At 43.3% G+C, this 17,223-nt stretch overlaps 1 protein-coding gene across 1 annotated transcript in view; it reads right to left on the bottom strand.

The window, feature by feature from the left end:
• DLG2 (discs large MAGUK scaffold protein 2) overlaps nt 1-17,223 on the bottom strand; it is a 1,330,756-nt gene that overhangs the window by 1,233,398 nt on the left and 80,135 nt on the right. The gene's annotated exons all lie outside the window — the stretch shown is intronic.

Here is a 17,223-nt window from a genome sequence, read left to right as displayed (position 1 = left end):
GCACATGGAGTAACTTGCAGGTTTTTTTTTGCGGACCCTTTGCAAAAAAAAAAACAGAACGGACACGGAATTAAATTACGTTTCTGTGCATGAGCCCTAAAGAGGTTTTCTGAGATTTTAATAATTATGACCAGAGAGGAGCGTAGCCTTGGAAAATTCGATTCGGCTGCTTCGCTGAATTTCACGAAGCGCATTTCTTTGTACGTAGTGGGTCATTGTACCCCTCAGATGCTGCACTCATACATGATCGCAGCATCAGGTATACATAACATGGTGTAAAATTAAGAAAAATAAAAGATTATACTTACCTGATCCATTTGCGACCGGCCGGCCTCCACCATCGTGCTTGAAGATCTTGCGAGAAATTTTGCGCGCCCTGCGATGACGTCATCACGGCAGCTGGCGTGGTGACTTTATACGTCAACGCGCACAGGATTCTGTCCTAGATCTTCAAGCAAGATGGCGGCGGCTGGCCCATTGCGAGCAAATGGATCAGGTAAGTATGATTTTGTTTTGTTTCTTTGCACTATTTCAGGTTATATCGATTTTCTACTACGAGGAAATTCGGCTTCGGGATGAATCGATTTTATCCTGAAATTCAGATTGAAGTCCACTATCCTTGGATAGGTCATCAGTACCTGATCGGTCGGGGTCCAACACCAGGGACTCCTGCCAATCAGCTGTTTGAGAAGGCACCGATGCTTGCAGTAGGGCCGCAGCCTTCTCGCCGGTTACCAAGCACAGCGCCGTCCATTGAATAGTGGCTGTACTTGGTATCGCAGCTCATCCCCATTTATTTTAATGGGGCTGAGCTGCCCCTAGGCCATTTGACCAATGAACGTGATGTCACATGGCCTAGGCTAAGTCACAAGAAGGCTGCAACGCTACTGCGATCACCGGTGCCTTCTCAAACAGCTGATAATGAGGGGGCCCGGATGTCAGACCTTCACTGATTAGATACTGATGACCTACGCAGAGGATAGGTCATCAGTATAAGTATAAAGTCATCAGTATAAAAGTCTCGGAAAAACCCTTTAAAAATAAATCAGGCCCGGTGGCAAATTAAAATATGGTAAAAAATGGCTGGGCACTCACTGGTATTTGGAACCGCACAGATTTATTAATATGCAAACAATGGCTAAAAACATACAATCGATGACGTGTACTAAAATCGATAAAATGCAACAACAGCTAATACAGGATGGCATATAAACATACAATCAATGCATCGAGGTAAGTATGCATCGAATATATATATATACAGATGTATCTATTTAATTTTATGCCCGTGCACTTTAAGTCGCCTTTAAATGTTTTTAGGATCTTTAACGCATGTTCTCTGTTTTACACTGAATTTATAGGCTAGTCAATTATATGGTAACTTTTTTTATATATATGGATAACTATTATGTTTTTATTATGATTTTTCTACATCCTATTGCACTATTTTTAGGTTAATTATACAAGAAGGCACAATATATTGAAACATCGTAGAAAAATCAATGTTACTTCAAATTGCAGCACAATCGCAATGAAAACGCATTGAAACCGCATGTGGTCTCTGATGCGTTTTTTGTCTCTTTTGATGTTATATCTATGGAGCAATGGGTTGTATGTTTTTATTTTGAATTATTTAATTGCTTGTATGATTTTTTTTAGCATACATTATATGATCATTGGCGAATCCATGCCAGGTTTTGAAACTGAAACCAGATTTTGGAGATGACCGAAACCCATATAAATTTGGGGTAAAAATGGGGGATGATTAACCACTGAGGAAGGGACGATATACAGTCCCGAAACGCGTCTGGTGCTACTGCCCCCCCAAAGTCAAGAACAAAGAGGCCCTCTTTCGAATCTACAATTTGGATTATATACCGCTCAAGCACTTTATCTTTGCCGCGCGATTTTATTACTATAAAGCCGTCAGCTGTGGAGGAGCAAAACTAACCGCCTTCCTGTGTTGGGACGTCATCGGCCCAAAGGTAATTTAGATATCGATACATGTCTGCTGATCAGCGTGTGATGTGAACAAGAGAACTATAACCGAAGGGCTTAATCGAAAGATAGAATCGTGGACACGTAAGTGTATTTGTTTCATCCTACAACACCAGTGTCTTAAGACTTACACGGCTTTAGGGTCCATTCACACGTCTGTTGTTTCTTTCCTGATCTGTTCCGTTTTTTGCGGAACAGATCTGGACCAGTTCTGTACCCATTCATTTTCAATGGGTCCTGAAAAAAATCGGACAGCTCAATGTCAGATTTTTTTTCAGGACCCATTGAAAATGAATGGGTCCAGATCTGTTCCGCAAAAAACGGAACAGATCAGGAAAGAAACAACGGACGTGTGAATGGACCCTTACACGGCCTATTCCTATACATCTAAATCGCTGTGGCTTATCTTTGCAAAGTAGTGCTGTGGTCTTCCTTTCAAACATATTTTCCAGGCCTGTGTAGCGGGACCCCGCACATGCGCCATGTGACTTGACTATTCGCATATCAAGAAAAGAGACTATTTATTGCACATTGTTTCACCAAAGGATGACTCCTATTGTGTGGTACTTTTAAAGAATCGCATAGATTAAAGATTTTTGAAATATCGCATGTCTTCGATTTCTTTATATATCGATTTTTAGTTTATGCCTTTGATTGTATGTTTATATGCCATCCTGTATTAGCTATTGTTGCATTTTATCGATTTTAGTACACGTCATCGATTGTATGTTTTTAGCCATTGTTTGCATATTAATAAATCTGTGCGGTTCCAAATACCAGTGAGTGCCCAGCCTTTTTTTTTTACCATATTTTGAACCAGTATAGTGGGTGAGCATATATTAGCTGTGAGCACCACTCCTCCGTGATCCAACACTCTTGTGCAGCCATAAAATTATCAAATTAAAATATGGGCTGTTTGGGCAGCCATGCCCAGTCACTAAGGGGCAGATAAAGAGGGCAGTATGCAGGGCGGCACCAGGACCATGTGTGCAGTGGTATCCAGGGCTCAAGAGGAACCAAGGGTGTCTGGTCAGGGGTCTGAATAATTTCTCTTGTCTGGGGTCTGAACTTATTAATCTAATATAACGTTTTGCTGCAGGAGCCCAGTATAAAAGTACTTTATACTGGGATCCTGCAGCAAAACGTTATCTTTGCTTTGCTGATTTGCAAGTTAACTCCACCAGCTTTCCCGTATACAACTGTATACAGCACCTAATTCATGTATAGGTGACTGTGATTTTCGTCTACTGCTGTCCACCTCGTGATTGATATATCAGGGTGCCTGGCTCCTGTACAACAGTATCATCCGATCTTTACCTGGTGGACACGCAAGTAGCCGATTGGTTTATTTTGAATAGCTCTTCCCGTCATTGGGAGACTATACCATAGTAGTGAGCTGTTATTGACATCCGCTATATCAATTCTTTTGAGATATACCATCTCCAGTTTTGTTCTATAAACTGGAAATATCCTACTGGTTTGCTTTAAGTGTTTTCAGATCTTAGTCTTGACCTGATCCTGGTCAGGTATCTACCCAACGGGTCCCCTGATGAGCCCAACTATGTATGGGTCAAACCCGTCGGCGTGACTAACACGGCATGCTTTTGCTATAATATCAATTTTACAGCTATCTATAATCAGGATCGGTTTACGGTAGTGATATACAAACTTCGACTCTCATATACTTTATTATTTTCTGTGCATATTTCTTATTTTGAGAGTATATTGTGCTACTAATCTTGGTAGTGATGATTATTTCAGTCAGCATATAATAGCTGCCAGCTTCTCCCCTATTCAGGGCCATCCTAGGGCGCTCAGGAGGTTCCTGATACAGGATCGCCCCTATCAGGGCGGCCATTCCGTTCTTAGGGCCAGTTTGAGGCTTAGAGCCCATAGGATAATACATTTGGCCCGTACCTGCCTATCCGTGTCCCTAAGTGCAGAGGATTGACTCATTTTTTGGCTTTCTTTCATTGTTTTCTATACGTTATGATTAGGGTTATTTTTTTTTATTTTAATGATATATAATAAAGGCTATGTTTTAGGGGTGGTAGTCTGAGACTGCTGATAACTCTATACACCACCTGTCATAATATTATACCCACAGACGGGTTTCTGTCTAAACTGTGAGTTTTGATTTTAATTAGTGTAAGTATAAAGCTTAGTCTGCTATCCCTGCACTCACTGGAAGCCTTTTGGCACCAGGAGAGGTAGGGTGGACTATCATTGCATTCGTTGGAAGCCGTCTGGCACCTGGAAAGGTATAGAGTGGGCTCAGCATGCATGTTGGTACCTGCATCCCCTGAATTTAATGGAGGTCATTTTGGCACCAAAAATGATAAAAAATCAGAGATGACCCAGCATGCATGTGGAACCTGCACTCCCTGAATTTTATCGTGGCCGTTAAAACAGGTAGGATTTAGTGTTAGGTTTCCGTCTTACAGAGATCACCTTGACGTTTGGCAGACGGGCCCAAATAATTGTGTACAAAATGTATTTGCCAAGAATCTCAAATTTACCAAATAAGCAAAGCATTAGCACCAGAATGTTTTCTATTACTATGACATTATTGTACTTTGTTTGGTTTGCATTGTGTTTTTTTTTTTTTCCTTTGTTTTTTTTTCTTTGTGTTTCTAGCCATGGCAGCGCGCACCTGTGCATTGGGATGTGCTGACTGACCCTCTTTTTCTTTGCTTTCTTACTGAGGCCGCAACCTACCTACCCACTGGTTGTATCTGGTATTGCAGCTCGGCTCCAATGGAGTGAACTGGGTACAGCTGTAATATACACACAAGAACAGGAGTGGCGCTATTTTTGAAACAAAGCAGCCATGCTTAAAGGGGTTCTCTGGGAATTAAGAAAATGAAAATACTTAAAATATTACTTTATTATAAATATTTTCCCAAATACCCTTCATTAGCTATAATGGCTTGTTTTGTCTAGGGGGCAATTATTAGATGAAATAAAATGGCCACCATTCTATTAATACAAACAAAACCGGTCCTAATCACACAGCAGGGTAAGTTACTTCAGAACACTGAGCTAAAGAGCTGCCTCATCCTCCTCTCTGCTCTGCTTGTCAGGGATTATGATTCTGAATACAGATAAGATCTTCGGCTGAATCTCTGTAGGAATGGAGGACATGAGGAGACATGAAGTACAGAGAGGATGGTGGGGATAATGAGCAGCAGCACAGCACTTGTATGCAGTCTCCATTACCACAGCCCCACATTACCACAGTCTGTCCTGTCCGTCCTCTTTGTACTTCATGTCCCACAGAGATTCAGCTGAAGATCTTATTATCTGTATTCAGCATCATAATCCCTGACAAGCAGCGCAGAGAGGAGGATGAGGCAGCTCTTTAGCTCAGTATTGTAAAGTAACTTGTCCTCCTGTGTGATTAGGACAGGTTTTGTGTGTACTAATAGGACGGCGGCCATTTTATTTCCCCTGATGATTACTCCCCAGACAAAATGAGCCATTATATATGATGAAAGGTATTTGGGAATATATTTATAATAAAGTATTATTAAAGTATCTTCATTATCTTAATTCCCGGAGAACCCCTTTAAGCTCTGCCTCTAATGCCACCAGATGCAAGGCAGTGATCCTATAAGTCAATGTTCGACCCTTTAAATAGACCTTGAGACATGACTAGGATATTAAAGGGGTAGTGCTAAAATATAAAATAATCCACTATCCCATTTGATCAATGGGGTTATCAACCTTTGGAGTGCTACCAATCACACAGGTTCAGTGTGCGCGTATATATGGAGGGGTAGGTTGAGCATGCATGTCCGCTCTCCATTTAACTGTGGAGTGCCGGAGATAGCCGACTACAAGTGCTCAATTATCTCCAGCAGTAACACAGGGTTGAACAGATAGGTGGACCTGCAAAGAAAGGCGTGCAGCCATCATTGCGTTGCATAAAAAGGGCTTCACAGGCAAGGATATTGTGGCTACTAAGATTGCACCTCAATCAACAATTTATAGGATCATCAAGAACTTCAAGGAAAGAGGTCCAAGAAAGTCCAGCAAGCGCCAGGATCGTCTCCTAAAGAGGATTCAGCTGCGGGATAGGAGTGCCACCAGTGCAGAGCTTGCTCAGGAATGGCAGCAGGCAGGTGTGAGCGCATCTGCACGCACAGTGAGGCGAAGACTTTTGGAAGATAGCCTGGTGTCAAGAAGGTCAGCAAAGAAACCACTTCTCTCCAAAAAAACATCAGGGAAAGATTAATCTTCTGCAGAAAGTATGGTGAATGGACTGCTGAGGACTGGGGCAAAGTCATATTCTCCGATGAAGCCTCTTTCCGATTGTTTGGGGCATTTGGAAAAAGGCTTGTCCGGAGAAGAAAAGGTGAGCGCTACCATCAGTCCTGTGTCATGCCAACAGTAAAGCATCCTGAGACCGTTCATGTGTGGGGTTGCTTCTCATCCAAGGGAGTGGGCTCACTCACAATTTTGCCCAAAAACACAGCCATGAATAAAGAATGGTACCAAAACACCCTCCAACAGCAACTTCATCCAACAACAGTTTGGTGAAGAACAATGCATTTTCCAGCACGATGGAGCACCGTGCCATAAGGCAAAAGTGATAACTAAGTGGCTCGAGGACCAAAACGTTGACATTTTGGGTCCATGGCCTGGAAACTCCCCAGATCTTAATCCCATTGAGAACTTGTGGTCAATCCTCAAGAGGCGGGTGGACAAACAAAATCCCACTAATTCTGACAAACTCCAAGAAGTGATTATGAAAGAATGGGTTGCTATCAGTCAGGAATTGGCCCAGAAGTTGATTGAGAGCATGCCCAGTCGAATTGCAGAGGTCCTGAAAAAGAAGGGCCAACACTGCAAATACTGACTCTTTGCATAAATGTCATGTAATTGTCGATAAAAGCCTTTGAAACGTATGAAGTGCGTGTAATTATATTTCACTACATCACAGAAACAACTGAAACAAAGATCTAAAAGCAGTTTAGCAGCAAACTTTGTGAAAACTAATATTTGTGTCATTCTCAAAACTTTTGGCCACGACTCTAGACAGGTGAGGAGCCAAGGATAGTCACCAGTAGAGCGGTCTGCGTGCAAGAGGCACCAAGATGGAGCCAAATGGAAGGTCAGACAGATCTCTAGGTCAGAGACAAGAGGACTGGACTGACACGCGGTAACAGACCAAGAGTCAGAACCAGAAGATCGGCAAAGAACCAGAGTCCTGTAACAGGCTGGGAGTTGGAACTGGGTAAAAGACAATCCATAAAGCAAAGTAAAAAAAAAAAGTACAGGAACAAGTCAGGTCAAATTCAGGAGAACATCAAGGAACCTGAATCAAGGAAAGACAAACAGATAATCCACTATCCTGTAGATAGGCATCTAACCAGTGGAGTTCTCAACCCTGGGACCCCTACCAATCATGCAGAGTCAGTGTGCACGTAGATATGGAGGGGTAGGTTGAGCATGCATGTCCGCCCTTCATTCAACTCCGGCGTACCAGAGATAGCCGACTACATGTGCTCAGCTATCTCCAGAAGTAATACAGAGTTGAATAGATAGGTGGACACACATGTGAGTCTAGCGGTTCTTTTAAATGGGGACATACATGACACTGTTCTCATGATCAGTGGGGGCACCAGAGATCGGATCCCCGTCGATAAGACACTTATCTCCTATCCTGTGGATAGGGGATAAGTTGTTGTAATGGGACAACCCCTCTAAGCCACGGCTTCTAAGAATCTCCCAAAACTGTTGGGCAGAATTTGTATAACTATGCCTCTTCACAGTGTGGTTTCTGGAACTGTACCAGCAAAATTGTGACTGTTAGACTGGGGTGCGGAGTCTAAAGGATCTACTGGTTTTCACCCATATCCCTGCAAGCATGCATGGGCTTTGATACAGGGAGATCCCCAGGATGCAGTCCACTAAGTAGTCCCCAGTTGACTACTGAACACAGCAACGACAACAGGACTGTATAATAGACAGGTGAGGAGCCAAGGATAGTCACCAGTAGAGCGGTCTGAGTGCATGAGGCCCCAAGATGGAGCCAAATGGAAGGTCAGACAGATCTCTAGGTCAGAGACAAGAGGACTAGACTGGAGTGTGGTCAGACAGTCATGGGTCAAAGACAGAACCAGACCGCAGTGGGTCAGACAGAGCCTTAGGTAAGAGCCAGGAGGGCCAGACTGAAATGCGTTACCGGAAAGACCAGACGATTGTAGAGTAAGGGTACAGACCAGAAGATCAGCAAAGAACCTGAGTCCAGTAACAGGCTGGGAGTTGGAATCGGGTAAATGACAATCCATAAAGCAAGGTAAAAAGTTTTTAAAAAAAGTACAGGAACAAGTCAGGTCAAATTCAGGAGAACATCAAGGAACCTGAATCCATTACAGGGTTTTTGTCACCAGAATTAACCCTATGAAACTACCTGACATTAGTGATTCGTTAATGTCAGCTAAACCTAACTAGTCTTTTCCTACTTTTATCTATGCCCCCGTTACTGCAGAAATATAACTTTTATAATATGCTAATTAGCCTCTAGGAGCAGGGGGGGCGTTTCCCCTGCACCTAGAGGCTCCGTTCTCCCACCTCTGGCCACGCCCTGCTACACTAGATTGACAGGGCCAGGCAGGGTTGGTCTCCTACTGCAACGCCCCCCTTCACCTAGAGGCTAATTAGCATATTATGAAAGTTATATTTCTGGATTAACGGGGCATAGATAAACGTAGGAATAGGCTAGTTAGGTTCAGCTGACATTAGCACATCGCAAATGTCAGCTAGTTTAATAGGGTTAATTCTGGTGACAGAAACCCTTTAAAGACAAACAGATAATCCAGCTTCCCATAAAAACGTGATCCACTTTATTGAAATAATAGGATAAAACCCAAAGTATAAACTTTAAGGGGTTCTGCAGGAATTAAAAAATACTTAAAAATTATTTTATAATAAATATATTCACAAATACCTTTCATTACTTAAAATGGCTTGTTTTGTCTAGGGAGCAATCATTAGGAGAAATAAAATGGCCGCGTCCTATCAGTACACACAAAACCTGTCCTAATCACAAAGGAGGACAAGTTAATTCACCACAATGAGCCATAGTGCTGCCTCATCCTCCTCTCTGCTCTGCTTGTCAGGAATCATGATCCTGAATATAGGTGAATCTCTGTGGGAATGGAGATGATGAGGAGACATGAGAGGAGGGCGAGGTGTGGCTAATGAGCAGCAGCTCTTGTTTACAGTCTCCATTACCACAGCAACACATTACCACAGTCTGTCCTGTCCGTCTTCTCTGTACTTCATGTCTCCTCATGAACTAAATTCCCCAGAGATTCAGCTAAAGTTCTTATCATCTGTATTCAGGATCATAATCCCTGACAAGTAGAGAGGAGGAGGAGGAGGCAGCTCTTTACCTCAGTGTTGTAAAGTAACTTGTCTTCATGTGTGATCAGGACAGGTTTTGTGTGAACTAATTGGACGGCGGCCATTTTGTTTCCCCTGATGATTGATACTCAGACAAAACGAGCCATTTTAAATAATGAAAGGTATTTGAGAATATACAGGTGAAACTCGAAAAATTTGAATATCGTGCAAAAGTCTATTTATTTCAGTAATGCAAATTAAAAGGAATTGCATTAATGCAGCTTAAAATTAGAATTTTGTGAAAAGGTTCAATATTCTAGGCTCAAAGTGTCACACTCTAGTCAGCTAATTAATCCATACCCCCTGAGCAAAGGGGACCTCAAAATTGTGACTTTGGGGTTTCATAAGCTGTAAGCCATAATCATCCAAATTATAACAAATAAAGGCTTGAAATATCTCGCTTTGCCTGTAATGAGTCTATCTCATATGTTAGTTTCACCTTTTAAGTTGCATTACTGAAATAAATGAACTTTGCACGATATTCTAATTTTTTCGAGTTTCACCTGTATTTATAATAAAGTAATATTTAAAGAGGACGTTTCAATAGTTAAAAAACTAAAAACTAACTATCCAGCTCCCTCTGTTGTACTGGGCGGAGTTTTTGTATTAGGGTTGTCCCTTGCTGCAGCGCTGGCCAATCATAGCGCACAGCTCATAGCCTGGGACTCCCAGGCTATGAGCTGTGCGCTATGAGCTGCAAAAAACGGATACCGGCAGTGTTTGTTCCACATTTTGCAGATCAGCATGTGCTGCCTTTTGTTAGAAATGGACAAGAATAGGACATGTACTATTTATTAATTTTTTTGTGGGGCCACGTATATACGGATGTGGTCAGCTCACAGTGTGCTGTCCGCATCTTTTGTGGCCTCGTAGAAATGAATAGGTCTGCATCTGATCTGCAAAAAACCGAGATCAGAAGCGGAACGAAAATATGTTCATGGGACTATGTCCTAACGTTGCGGAGGCCACATGTGGACAAAACCCTGCCCACCCGTAGCGATCAATGGTTGCCCAACTTTGAAGTCAAGTCCAATGCATTACCTTCAAAATAGTGCAGCCGTCGGCTGCTGAGGGTCACTGCAACCTATGAACATGTCCATATTTAATCAAAGGTTTTCATTTGCATTTGAAAATGTACAATATTCGACAATTTTCTAATTTACTTTGTCTTTCGATTCCCCACGATTTTCAAGATCTCTGCTTGCCGTCAGTAAATGACAATATTGGTTTTCCGGTAAAAAGTTTAAATTTTTTTTAGAACTGATACGGCTTGCTACCAACAATCCAGCCGATTTGTAGTTTTGCTGACAGTCATTCCACAGCGGAACTACACTGACAATCCTTAGATGCAATGTTGCCATCTGGCACGCCGATCTTTACGTCATGTGACCTAATTTAGAATAAGGCTCCGCGGCGACATGTTGCATGAGTAGTGATGTAATCAAGCATTATCACGCTCCCCAAACCGTAATTTATACATTGTCATACCATGCAATATCACATATGACATAGGCTATGGCCCCCGGTGTAAAAAGGGGTGAACAGAGGTACGCCAACCACTCTCCCAGCGCTTCCTTCTCACTCAGGTGCGGTCATGCTGCGTTAGCTATTGTATGTCAGAGCATGACCACTAGGCTGAATTACAAGTCAGTCATGTACGTAGTCCAGCGGTCTCGATCTGATCTACAATCCCTAACCCAGCAGGACAGCAGCTTCTTTCTTACGTTGTGGGGCCCCCAGGACCATCAGGAAACTGGGGACCTGGAGCTCCTATAGCTCTGATGCTAATTGGCCCCCAGATAATAGTGCCATACAGTGCTCAATAATAGCACAGTATGTGACAGTCCAACTGTTCTCACTTTCTGGCAGTGGGAGGGTTAAACAGCTGAGCATTATTAGCCGCCTTCAGCGCCTCGTTTCTCCTTCACAGCACAGATTTTCTTTCCCCTGATTGTTACAGGCAGTGGAATCCATACTATGACATAACACTAATACTCCTAATACAGGAGCAGAAGAGGCGGACACCGGATGATATTTAATGCGACACGTGAACTCGCTGAAGGCTACGCTAGGCACTGGGCAATATCAGTGACACAGCGCCACCTGGTGGCCATGAAATCTGGAACAATTAATGCACTGCAATTTGTTTTAGCAAAATGCAAAAAGCACCTGGGACTGGATGCGTGTGATTAACCCTTTCATGGCCACAGGGTTGTAAAATAATGTATATTTTTGCTTATTATTATTATTTTTTTTTTTGTGGGCTTTATTTATGGATCCAAAATGCACGTAATAAGGGTACTTTCACACTAGCGTTTTTCTTTTCCGGTATTGAGTTCCGTCCTAGGGGCTAGTTTTATCCTAATGCATTTTGAATGGAGAGCATTCTGTTCAGGATGCATCAGTTCAGTCCCTCTTACGTTTTTTGCAACATGCTGCATTTTACTCTCCGGCCAAAAATCCTGAACGCCTAATTTCCATTTAAAAGTATTAGTGCTTTAAAATTGCTGCATTGACGGATCCGTTCTTCCCGTCCGTGCATGTGCAGACCTTTAAAAATGGGAAAAAAAATAAAATACCGGGTCAGTTTTTCCGGATGACAACCGGTAAGACGGATCTGGCATTGCAATGCATTTGTCGTACGGATCCGCGTTCGGATCCGCCCCACAAATGCATCCTTTTGCGTCCGGATTGCCGGATCCGGCAGGCACTGCCAAAACCTGAAATGGTCTGGTTTTGGCAGTGGCAGCGGATTCTCCTCTACTTTCAAGTTTGTGTTGCAAAGGTTCAGGCTATACCCTATTGCTGTCATTGCATTAAATAGGTTACAATGTTGGGGGGAGGAGAAAATAGTTTTAGAAGACCTCAAAGTTCATTCGTGTAGAATCCATTATGGTCCAAATCAATAAAAAAAATTAAAAAAATAAACAAATCGGACACAAAACTAATTTCAAGCAGTTCCTTCATCTCTAGGCATCAACATCTTTTAAAATAATCATTTATGAAGGTCGCTGTCATTTTGTAATATATTTCTTTTACCTTTATTGCTCCTATCTCCCGTTCTGGGCTGTGGTCACATGACCATGTCCATGCAGCTCTTTCTTATTTCCTGGGATGTTATGTCCATGAGTGAGGCAGTGATAGGGGAGTGTCTATGTAAATAGCTGGGTGGGAGGAGCTATAAACTAGATGGGTGTGACAGAAAAAAGGAGAAGTGCATCATGGGTTTGCTTGGATACAGTAACAGGAAGTGATACAGACACAGTGTTGGACTTCATAAAGTTTAATAGGTTTTGAATAAAAAGAAACAGACCACAGAAGAAGTGATCGTCTCCAAAGGCAGCCAAATATTTCTTTTCTTTTGGATCCTGAAACCCATTATGGCATCAGAGCTTGGGTCCATCGGAGGATCCCCTGGTACTAAGGTGGGCCAGTCTGACCCTGGATACAATAACATTTTCCTTTATGATGTCACTTTATTGCTTCCACTTTATGGGTAATTTCACATGGTGGCAAAAAACACTAAGGCCAGAAAAAAATACAAATAAAACTTAAAGGGGTTCTCCGGGCTTTTAAGGCCTCATGCACATGACCGTATGTATTTTGCGGTCCGCAAAAAATACGGATGACATCCGTGTGCATTCTGTATTTTACGGAACAGCTGGCCCCTAATAGAACAGTTCTATCCTTGTCTGTAATGCGGACAATAATAGGACATGTTCTATTTTTTTGCAGAACGGAAATACGGACATACGGAAGCGGAATGCACACGGAGTAACTTCCGTTTTTGTGGGGGACCTATTGAAATGAATAGTTCCGTATACGGTCCGCAAAAAAAATGGAACGGACATGGAAAGAAAATACGTTTGTGTGCATGAGGCCTAATACTGATGACCTATCTCTCCCGTCTCCCTTCTCTCTTCCTGCTTGCCATAGACATAGCAGCAGCGAGCAGGAAGAGAGACGGGAGACAGCACGCGCGCTCCTTCCCTTCATACAGCTGATCGGCGGGAGAACCCCTTTAATAGGGTTGTCCAGCTTTGAAACACTTGTGGGAGCCCCCCGCCAGACCTATGGGGGAAGCATACATACTTGCTCCCTGCTGCCCAGTTCAAGTCCACCAAACCGCAGTCTCTCCTTATCAACTTCCGGAATGGACAGGAGTCACGTATGCTGCTGCAGCCAATGACTGGTCGCAGTGGTGACGTCCCCCAGAAGGAACATGAACCGGTGACGAGCCGCTCGGGGAACACGTCATCCTTGTGGCCAGAGTTGGACTGGCCCATCAGTGTACCAGTGGATCCTCCGATGAGACCAAGGTCTGACACAACAGTGGGCCCCGTATACAGGGCCCCTAAGGCTTAGCAGAACATCATTTGGAACCAATAACCACCAGATATCCTACTAAACCTTATAGATGATAAGTCATGCAATAATAACGTGCTTATGTCCTGTGTACACAGAGGGTGTGCTGATGGCCTATCCTTAGCATAGAATGTGATCTGTAGGTGTGAGACTCGAACCAGCATAGTGTACCCCCCACTGGTAACCAGGCACACCGTGGTATAAATGTGATGTAGCTGCTGAGAGCTGCAGTACAAGCCACAGACACAGGAGCGACTCCAACACGCAGCTGGTCAGGAGGAGTCAGACCCGAGATACTGATGGCCTATGTGTATTATTCTATTTAAAAGAGTCCCTTTTGTAGCTTTATTGTTACTTTTATTTTTCTGTTGCTCTACGAGGTCTATCATCAGGAGTGCAAATGTGGTGAGCATGCACAGTAGTCCCCAGCCTTCTCTCTGCACTACAACAGAAGTGAATAGGACGCTAATGATGATAATATAGACTTACACTCATGGACAAAAAAAATCCTGCGCCAAGGAAGAGTTGTTGGAATAAAGCTTTCTCTGATCTGCACTGATGAGGGACAATCACCCCGAAACAGCTGTCTGCAGGTGAGATGCTGGCTTATTTAATATCCGAGTCATGTCTCAAGGTCTATTTAAAGGGTCGAACATTGACTTATAGGATCGCTGCCTTACATCTGGTGGCATTAGAAGCAGAGCTTAAAGTGGTTCTCCGAGATTTAAGAAAATAAAAATTATTAAATATAACTTTATTATAAATATATTCCTAAATACCTTTCATTAGCTATAATGGCTCGTTTTGTCTAGGGAGCAATCATTAGGAGAAACAAAATGGCCGCTGTCCTATTAGTACACACAAAACCTGTCCTAATCACACAGGAGGACAAGTTACTTCACAACACTGAGGTAAAGAGCTGCCTCATCCTCTTCTCTGCTCTACTTGTCAGGGATTATGATCCTGAATTCAGATAATAAGATCTTCAGCTAAATCTCTGTAGGAGTGGAGTTCATGAGGAGAAATGAAGTACAGAGAGAATGGTGGAGATGTCAGTAATGAGCAGAGGCACTTGTATGCAGTCTCTATTACCACAGTCTGTCCTATCCATCCTCTCTGCACTTCAAGTCTCCTAATGAGCTCCTTTCCTTCAGAGATTCAGCTGAATATCTTATCAGCTGTATTCAGAATCATAATCCCTGACAAGTGGAGCAGAGAGGAGGATTAGGCAGCTCATTATCTCAGTGTTGTGAATTAACTTGCCCTGCTGTGTGATTAGGACAGGTTTTGTGTGAACTAATAGGACGGCGGCCATTTTATTTCTCCTAATGATTGCTCCCTAGACAAAGTGAATGGAATGAAAGGTATTTTGAAATATGTTTATAATAAAGTAATATTTAGGTTTTTCATTTTCTATAATTCCCGGAGAACCCCTTTAATATTATCTCATTTACATAACTTATTCTGTGTGACTGTAATGATGATAAATGTAAGTGACTACAATATTGGAGGAAAGGAGAAGATTATTGGAGAAACTGTATGGCCTCTAGCCTGGATCAAGAAGAGATACAGCCTCTAGCCTGGATACAAGATGAGATACGGCCTCTAGCCTGGATACAAGATGAGATACTAAATCTAGCCTGGATGCAAGATGAGATACGGCCTCTAGCCTGGATACAAGATGAGATACGGCCTCTAGCCCGGATACAAGATGAAATACGGCCTCTAGCCTGGATACAAGATGAGATACGGCCTCTAGCCTGGATACAAGATGAAATACGGCCTCTAGCCTGGATGCAAGATGAGATACTTAATCTAGCCTGGATACAAGATGATATACGGCCTCTAGCCTGGATGCAAGATGAGATACGGCCTCTAGCCTGGATACAAGATGAGATACGGCCTCTAGCCTGGATGCAAGATGAGATACGACCTCTAGCCTGGATGCAAGATGAGATACTGAATCTAGCCTGGATACAAGAGGAGATACGGCCTCTAGCCTGGATACAAGATGAGATATGGCCTCTAGCCTGGATACAAGATGAGATATGGCCCCTAGCCTGGATGCAAGATGAGATATGACCTCTAGCCTGGATACAAGATGAGATACAGGCTCTAGCCTGGATACAAGATGAGATACTGAATCTAGTCTGGATACAATACAAGATACGGCCTCTAGCCTGGATACAAGAGAAGATAGGGCCTCTAGGCTGGATACAAGATGAGATATGCCCTCTAGCCTGGATCAAGAAGAGATACAGCCTCTAGCCTGGATACAAGATGAGATACTGAATCTAGTCTGGATACAAGACGAGATACGGCCTCTAGCCTGGGTACAAGCGGAGATACAATTGGGCATGGAGGCATACAGGTTTTGTAGAATATCTTGCAGCACATTTGCCCACAGATGATGCAGCTCGGCCTGTAGATCCTACACACTCGTAGGTTACTGAAGGTGGTGTCCCAGCTGGTCCAATAAAAGCTCAATTGGTGATAAATCTGGAGACCAGGCAGCCAAGGAAGTAGGGATCGACCGATATTGATTTTTTAGGGCCGATACCGATAATTTGTGAACTTTCAGGCCGATAGCCGATAATTTATACCGATATTCTGGGAATTTTCATTTTTGAGAAAAAAAAAAAATTCCTACACAAATCTGCTGAAAATTAATATGTTTATTGTTAATGTGTATTTTTTTTGTTTATTGTTAATGTGTATTTTTTTTTTATAAATCTTTTTCATTTATACTTAATATTTTAGTGGTTTTTTTTTTTACTAACTTTTAACCCCCTTAGGGATTAGAACCTTTGTCCTGTTCACCCTGATAGATCTCTATCAGGGTGAATAGGATCTCACACTGTCCCTGCTGCTCTGTGCATAGTGCACACAGCAGCATGGAGCTTACCATGGCAGCCAGGGCTTCAATAGCGTCCTGGCTGCCATGGTAACCGATCGGAGCCCCAGGCTTACACAGCGGAGGAGCAGGGGAGAGGGGATCCTGTGGCCACTGCCACCAATGATTAATACTGGGTGGGGGGGGGGGGGGGGGGGCGCACTGCGCCACCAATGTTTTTACTATTGGCCGGGATTGGGATGGGGGGGGGGGGCGCACTGCGCCACCAATGATTAATACTGGGGGGCTTGGGGGGGCGCACTGCGCCACCAATGAAGATAAGTCTATCGATCATTCATATACAGGAGGCGGGAGCTGGCTGCAGAATCACATAGCCGGCTCCCGACCTCTATCAGCGGTAGCTGCGATCCGCGGCACCTGAGGAGTTAACTACCGCGGACCGCAGCTATTGCTCATAGAGGTCGGGAGCCGGCTATGTGATTCTGCAGCCAGCTCCCGCCTCCTGTATATATGAATGAATGAAAGGCTTATCTTCATTGGTGGCGCAGCGGCCACAGCCCCTCCCCTCCTCTTATGTTCTATCCCCTCATTGG

The sequence above is a fragment of the Bufo bufo genome, chromosome 3 (genome assembly GCF_905171765.1).
Source record: "Bufo bufo chromosome 3, aBufBuf1.1, whole genome shotgun sequence".
NCBI classification, from domain to species: Eukaryota; Metazoa; Chordata; class Amphibia; order Anura; family Bufonidae; genus Bufo; species Bufo bufo.
Note: the sequence above shows the minus strand (reverse complement) of the source record. Positions and strands in the feature narration are given on the sequence as shown.